General features: G+C 36.3%; 1 long non-coding RNA gene across 1 annotated transcript in view; it reads right to left on the bottom strand.

The window, feature by feature from the left end:
- Positions 1–4,081, bottom strand: part of LOC126234279 (uncharacterized) — a 43,886-nt gene extending 39,805 nt beyond the window's left edge. Inside the window, exon 1 of the long non-coding RNA XR_007544704.1 lies at positions 3,987–4,081. This is a non-coding gene — a long non-coding RNA (uncharacterized LOC126234279). The remainder of the gene's footprint in view (positions 1–3,986) is intronic.
- Positions 4,082–8,521: the final 4,440 nt, after the last annotated feature.

Here is an 8,521-nt window from a genome sequence, read left to right on the forward strand (position 1 = left end):
ATGGCCCCTTCTTGGGGAGACTGTATAGCTGAGCTACTGACTCCTCCTAAAACAGCCTCTGCCATACTGCACCAAAAAACTTTTATCGTGCCCCTGTTTGACCTGGTAGTAAGAGAGTTATTTACCAAGTCCAGGTGTGGCAGTTCCATCTGCTTTTATTTCTTCGTTTGTTGTCCTTGGTGTCAACATACTGGCTGAAAAATGGGTTGTGTGGATTCTGGAACTGACTACTTTAAATGATGTAGCTGACATATGCACACGTTTTACAGTACTTTAATTTCACTGTTCACAACCCCCTAATAATACACAGTTATATGGCAAGTGCACTATTACTTAACCTTTGATAGGCCTCATTAATAGTTAGCAGGCGAAACTACACATGCTGCTACTATAGTTTCTTGTTGAACATCTACAAATAGTAAGACCTAACCACAAAGTTCACAGTCCTTGAAGAATAATCAGGTACGTATGGGGCAGACACTGTCACTGTTTTTACACACAGCCTAATTGTTTAACACTTATTCCACACATCATTTGAAGCTTTGTTATTGTTCTAAACAGCACAGGTTAGTCATCAGAAACTCGGCCATGGACTGACTGTCTCGTGACCAAAAATCAGGCCCTTATATATCATCACTATAATAGACGCTGAAACTACACATTGTTGTTAAATTTACAGAAATTACAATTAAAACTTAACTCATTAAATTAACTGAATACATCAAAAATTGTTTCATTTTAACAGTTTCTTTTACTGCAAGAGTTAGGCTGAATTATTTGTTTAAATCATGAAATTAACAAATATAGTTACACAAACAATACTTTGGACAAAACTGTTAATTATTTTTGAATTAATTAAGAACCAGCTTTGTTAACCTGTTTTTGAATAGAGCCAAATAGATACTTTAAGATTACTAGTATTTCTTCTTCCAAATGTTTATAATTATTACAGAATTGATATTTGTTTAAATGTCAACAATAGAATTAAAGTTATGAAACAATTACTGATCTTGCCCTATAACAAAAGATAATAACTAGGAATAACCAAAATAAATTAGAAAATCAAATACATACTTAAAACTAAGCACAAAGTTAGATCTGGTGTTAAATCCTTTAGAACTGAGGGCCATCCTTTCTCTTTTATGAAAATACAGATTATATTCACGTACCATATGTTAATGGTGAATTGTAAAACAAAAAAAAAAATGAATTTATGGAGGCAATGGCAAAACAAGAGGTGAAGTGCAAAATGAAGTGCAAAATGGGACAATAAATCTGCACTTAAGATTGGCTGTAAAATATCTGCCATTACAAAATTCCACTTGTAACGGGTAGATAAACCAATATCTATCACGAGCTCTTTATAACTATATGTGTTTATACTTGATTATAATAGAGGGAAACATTCCAGGTGGGAAAAATATATCTAAAAACAAAGATGATGTGACTTACCAAATGAAAGTGCTGGCAGGTTGACAGACACACAAACAAACACAAACATACACACAAAATTCAAGCTTTCGCAACAAACTGTTGCCTCATCAGGAAAGAGAGAAGGAGAGGGAAAGACGAAAGGATGTGGGTTTTAAGGGAGAGGGTAAGGAGTCATTCCAATCCCGGGAGCGGAAAGACTTACCTTAGGGGGAAAAAAGGATGGGTATACACTCGCACACACACACATATCCATCCACACATATACAGACACCACACGGTTGAAATATTAAAAGTTTTTGCTGGGTTCGTTGTCTAGGGGCTGGGATACGTAGGGATTTGAAAAAAAGTGGTATTGCAGTCAGTACCTCTTCCCGACCTGCATCCTTGTTTTGGATGGTTTTGTGGTGCAAAGATATTTACCACCTTAGATTTAAACCGGGCTTATAATCAAATTCCGTTCGCGGAAACTTCCAAACTGATTACGGCCTTCGCGACTGATTGGAATATTTATGAATCCAATGGGGTTCCGTTCAGATTATCTATGGATGCTGCAGTTCTGTCTCAGCTCCTAGACAAAATATTCTTGGACATTAAGTTTAACTTTATATACCACTACTTGGAAGACTTGGTAGTTTATAGTAATTCCATGCAGGAACATTATCAACACTTAAGGGAGGTTTTAGTGAGATTAAGGAAGGCGGGTCTTATGGTGAATCCAGCCAAGGTAAAGTGTGCTTGTGAATCTATGCTCTTCCTTGGTCATGTGGTCTCTACGGAGGGGATAACCATTGCTGAGGAATGGGTGCAAGCTACAAAGAAGTTGCCCATTCCTAGAAATGTGAAGGAGGTTGTGAAGTGTGTCAGGGTAGCTAATTTCTTCCGTAAGTTCATTCTGGAGTTTGCAAAGAAGGCAGCCCCATTGAATGCCTTACGTAAGAAGGCGCAAAAATTTGAGTGGGGTCCTTCGCAGGAAGCTGTGTGGGAATCCCTGAAACAGTCCTTAGCGTCAGCACCAGTACTCATGCTTCCTGATTTCAGTGCTCCGTTTGTACTTCAGACTGACGCCTCAAATTCAGGGGTGGGGGCGGTCCTTCTTCAGGAAGGGGTCAATGGAAGCAGGCCTACTGCCTACACTTCGCATGCTTTGAACCATTTAGAAAAGAACTATTCTATTTACGAGCTGGAGGTGCTCGCAGTATTATTTGGCATGGAGAAATTTCGGTATTACGTGGAACATACACAGTTTTTCTTAGAGAACGATAACCAGGTGCTCAGCTAGGTCCTTGCACGTCCTCGTAAGACCAGAAGGGTAGCCAGGTGGGCAACAAAGATCTTGGCATTTAAGTTCCAGGTCAAGAACATTAAAGGACCGGAAAACCAGCTAGTCGATAGTCTCAGCCACCTTTTTCAGGAACCTGATATACAACATGATAGCCATGAATTGGATGAAGGTAGTGCTTCCATAGGGAGACAGTTCAATTCTCACTGATTTTCCACAGCTGTTTAAAGACATTTGGGAATATCACGAGAAGGATGACGAAGTGCGGGAGATAAAACAAAAAATTGAAGATGGAAAGGTGGTGACACCATACCTGCTTAGAGATGGTGTATTTTGTTGCATGGCTCGGTACAGTAATACAGTACTGGTCTCCAAGAAAACTGGCATCCTGAAAACCAGACTGGAAAGGTTAATACAAGGCAGGGTCCTACTTCGGTGTGAATCTGGACTTAAGAATGTGCACTTTTAAGCCGAATTATTCATTGTAGTATGGTTTATGAAATTTCAATGCTCTTGGAGTAGCCTGATGTCATGTTTCTTTTATGAGATAATGTAAGGTCTGTTAATGCTATATATGTACAAACACATGTAAATGCTCACTTGAAGGTGAGTAAGCAGGCAAATTTGGTCAATAGTACTGACTAAAATATTTTGATTCAAATATATTGACAGCTTTAGCAGAATTTTACAAATCTGTCTTCCAGGAAATACAGTATTATACGATCACAAGACATATTTCAAAACTTGTCTGGAACCTCCCCCAGGCTTGACGTGCTTTTTAATTTGTGTTGTTTATATCTTAAATTTACAGAATGCCATTCTTTGGTAAATTATAGATTGGCAGCACACTGTGTTTTGCCATTGTAACTCCCCACAAGTGTTTACATTTACTTCTGAAGTAGAATATAAACTGCCAGTTATACAGTTTCCTGGGTTCACAGGTAATGATGTTAATTTTTTATACCATTTGAAAAAGTCATGAAAAACTTATTGTCCTTAGTTCTGGCATATACCAACAACTGCGGTGTTTTTTCAAGAAATTTGTATTTCTTCTTACTAGTTTTTGCAGTGCTGTGTGGATGGGGTAAACCTGATTGATATGCTAGATAACAGTATTGCAGAGTTCGAATGTTATATATATATATATATATATATATATATATATATATATATATATATATATATATATATATATATATATATATATATATATAAAAGCCTGGGTATTTTGATTTGTACGCCAAGTACTGCTTTCTTACTTTGTATTCCTTACCTGAATAGGATATGATACAATAACTCTGTATGTCATCACCGAAAAACATGCTGCAGTGCTGCACATGTTCATTTGATGCCCCCATTACACACAAAATTCCAAATAGAAATGTGATGAAAGGCATATGAGCAGAGAAAACATCAGCCACAGGCTTCCTATGTCATCACAGCTGCGCATGTGCTGTAACACCTGTTCTTTGGTGCTCTGTGGCAACTGTTCAAACAAACCTATTTCTAACAGGTTGTGGGAAAATTTTGCGACTGGTGGTTTGAGAAACATTACATTCAAAGAAAATTTCCTTTTATGGAAAATGAAATATATTATGTGTGAGAATGTGTGATTAATTTCTTAAATCACAGAGCATTTGATTCAAAACTTAACACCTTGAGAACCAGCCACTTAGAAAACTTTTAGGCCCAGAAGATAAGCCATTTATATCATTATTTAAAATTTTAGTGGCATATTTGTGTGTGATAAAATCTTAAAGGGTAACACACTAATGTTATATGTGAAAGCTGAACTTTTCTTGTAGTTATATTGTATGTACATTAATTTAACCCATTAACTTCTCCTATTTGTGTGTTTGTGCTACTTAACAGTGATGTTGCTATTAGCTGACTACATCACATGTCCTATGCTGTGAAACATGCTGTCATTGGCTGATGAAATCAAATGACATGAACTATGATTGGCTGACAAAAGCACGTCGCAATCTCGATTTCAGTGCCTCGGAAACTAATGTGCTGTATTTGGTGGAATTCGTATTTATACTTTTGTAATAAGAAAATATGCAGTATACATGTTGCTGTGCATCAGAGAGCTTTCCAAAATATGTTTGTTTGCTTTGTTTCTTAAAGTGCTGAGGAGTTCAATGCTGGTGTATAAAACCTTTACCATTCAAAAGATTTGTAAGTTTTACAACTCCAAGGAAAAGTACACCGTCACTTAACATGGAAAAGATGTATTTTCACCCATGAAAAGTGTATTTTCACCCAGGAGAAGGTACATGAATTTTTATTTGATTTATTTATTTATTGTGTGCACTCTGGTTCTGGGAATGAACCATTCTGCGTTACAGAATGCTGTGAAAATGTGAGAAACCTTTTTACTGATGTTAACTACACAGCAAGACGTCTACCTCATTTGGGATGTGTGTAGTTATTTTCATGTTTCTGACGTTTCTGTCAGTATTAGTTTTTCACAATATGTCTTTATTATGTCTGTTTTGTTATATAATCTCATTTATCATTGTAGCTTTTTAAGTCATACGTAGAAACAAAAAATAATTATTATCATACATGAAATTGTTTCTTCATAAATTTAAATCTCATACAACATAACAAATTCAGTTACCACAATTGAGATTGTCCAGGCATGGTCGCCATTTATAGTGTTACAAGGGTTACATGAAGAAAAAGATAAATGCAAAATTGTTTTTGGGATGCTCAACTTGTAAATAACACCATAAGTGATGGCTGATGGGAAAGTTCCCTAGTTATGTGCAACAAATATTTAGTTCTATATAAGGTATGAAGACACTTTTCATGCTGAGCAGGCCAGTGAAATATCTTATCATAAATACTTTACCACCAGCTTATAATAAACAACTACATTCATTATATTTAACTATTACTTCCTTTAATTATAGTTTTCTGTTGTTATATCAGACTTTGTCTCCAAGTAATACATTTCATAGGAATGGAAAATGTATTGAAATAAATATTCTCTTTAACCACAATTCTTGTTTCACAAATTATTTTCAATTCTAAAGGAATACATCTTACTTCAACAACACAGAGGTAAGAAAAAGATGATACAGAAAAGTGAAAATCATTAATTTCAACTGTTTTCCCACATAGTGCCTCGTTTGTGTTCAGAGGCTTACATGCAAATCATTTAAACAAAAATATAAATATATTTCTTGACATTTAGTATGTTGTTGTTGTTGTGGTCTTCAGTCCTGAGACTGGTTTGATGCAGCTCTCCATGTTACTCTATCCTGTCCAAGCTTATTCATCTCCCAGTACCTACTGCAACCTACATCCTTCTGAATCTGTTTAGTGTATTCATCTCTTGGTCTCCCTCTACGATTTTTACCCTCCACACTGCCCTCCAATACTAAATTGGTGATCCCTTGATGCCTCAGAACATGTCCTACCAACCGATCCCTTCTTCTAGTCAAGTTGTGCCACAAACTTCTCTTCTCCCCAATCCTATTCAATACCTCCTCATTAGTTATATGATCTACCCATCTAATCTTCAGCATTCTTCTATAGCACCACATTTCAAAAGCTTCTATTCTCTTCTTGTCCAAACTAGTTATCGTCCATGTTTCACTTCCATACATGGCTACACTCCGTACAAATACTTTCAGAAACAACTTCCTGACACTTAAATCTATACTCGATGTTAACAAATTTCTCCTCTTCAGAAATGCTTTCCTTGCCATTGCCAGTCTACATTTGATATCCTCTCTACTTTGACCACCATCAGTTATTTTGCTCCCCAGATAGCAAAACTCCTTTACTACTTTAAGTGACTCATTTCCTAATCTAATTCCCTCAGCATCACCCGACTTAATTCAACTACATTCCATTATCCTCGTTTTGCTTTTGTTGATGTTCATCTTATACCCTCCTTTCATGACACTGTCCATTCCGTTCAACTGCTCTTCCAAGTCCTTTTCTGTCTCTGACAGAATTACATTGTCATCGGCGAACCTCAAAGTTTTTATTACTTCTCCATGGATTTTAATACCTTCTCCAAATTTTTCTTTTGTTTCCTTCACTGCTTGCTCAATATACAGATTGAATTACATCAGGGAGAGGCTACAATGCTGCCTCACTCCCTTCCCAACCACTGCTTCCCTTTCATGCCCCTCGACTCTTATAACTGCCATCTGGTTTCTGTACAAATTGTAAATAGCCTTTCGCTCCCTGTATTTTACCCCTGCCAGCTTCAGAATTTGAAAGAGAGTATTCCAGTCAACATTGTCAAAAGCTTTCTCTAAGTCTACAAATGCTAGAAATGTAGGTTTGCCTTTCCTAAATCTAGCTTCTAAGGTAAGTCGTAGGGTCAGTATTGCCTCACGTGTTCCAATATTTCTACGGAATCCAAACCGATCTTCCCTGAGGTCAGCTTCTACCAGTTTTTCCATTCGTCCGTAAAGAATTCGCATTAGTATTTTGCATCCGTGACTTATTAAACTGATTGTTCGGTAATTTTCACATCTGTCAGCACCTGCTTTCTTTGGGATTGGAATTATTATATTCTTCTTGAAGTCTGAGGATATTTCGCCTGTCTCATACATCTTGCTCACCAGATGGTAGAGTTTTGTCAGGACTGGCTCTCCCAAGGCCGTCAGTAGTTCTAATGGAATGTTGTCTACTCCCGGGGCCTTGTTTCGACTCAGGTTAGTCTTATGAATTTAAGTTTTCATCAGTGAGCACTCCCAAGAATGTAGAACTTTATATCTCATTTACTATTTTTTGTTGGTAAGCTACATTTATAGTAGGTGGGGAATTTTTTATGGTACAAAACCTTTTTCTGTCCCCTTTCAAATTTTAAAATCAGGTAACACCCTTACCAAAGACATCATTTACTATTTTCTCTGTGGATGCTTCTTTTATTTACTTCACAACAATGGTTGTATCATCCACAACTAAACCAGGCACACGCTGAGCCATGCTTTCCATAAAAATTTATTTTCTTTACTATTAAAACATTATAATCTACACAATCATATGCCTTTGATAAGCCGCAGAAGAGTGCAACAGGTGATATTTTATCATTTAAAATTTTTGTTATGTACTGAGAGAAGGTATTTACAGACTCCTCGGGTGAACAGACCCTTTGTAATACAAACTAGGACTATCTTAAGTATCTGACTACTCAGATAGTTGAAAACTTTTAAGAATATTACCTTTTCAAACATTTTGTGAAATCATGTAAGAAGTGAGACTGATTGGTTGTTACTGACACCTGTGGAGTCACCTTTCGTATAAGGAGATCTAACAATGACACACTTTAATCTGTGTGAGAAAATATCTTGAACTGATTATGTATTACACTTGTGACAGAACATAACAAAGTATAGGTCCAACTTCTTATTGGAGATTTCATCAACTTCACACAACCTTTTATTTTCAAGCATCATGAATGATCTTCTTTATTTCAGACATGGAACTGTCACAAATTTTTATTTCACTAAATATCTACTGTACTAATTGTTTAGTGTACAGTTGTGCTTTAATGTCTTGCACATTTCCTGACCTACTTCTAAAAAGCAGTTAATAAAAGTATATGCCACACATGAACAGGATTTTATAATGCTTCCCTTCTCCTTAGTAGAAATAATGTCAATTTCTTAGGCTTCTTTACCTGTCTCTCTTATTACAGTATCCAAAAATAATTTGCTTTTGTTGTCTGATCTGCCAATCTTTGACAAGATGAGCATAATCTTGGGTTTCTTTTTTCAGTTTTTCTTAAAATGTAACAGAGCTGTTTATAATATGAAAGTACTTCTTGTTGTCATT

This window comes from Schistocerca nitens, chromosome 2 (assembly GCF_023898315.1).
Source record: "Schistocerca nitens isolate TAMUIC-IGC-003100 chromosome 2, iqSchNite1.1, whole genome shotgun sequence".
Lineage (NCBI taxonomy): Eukaryota > Metazoa > Arthropoda > Insecta > Orthoptera > Acrididae > Schistocerca > Schistocerca nitens.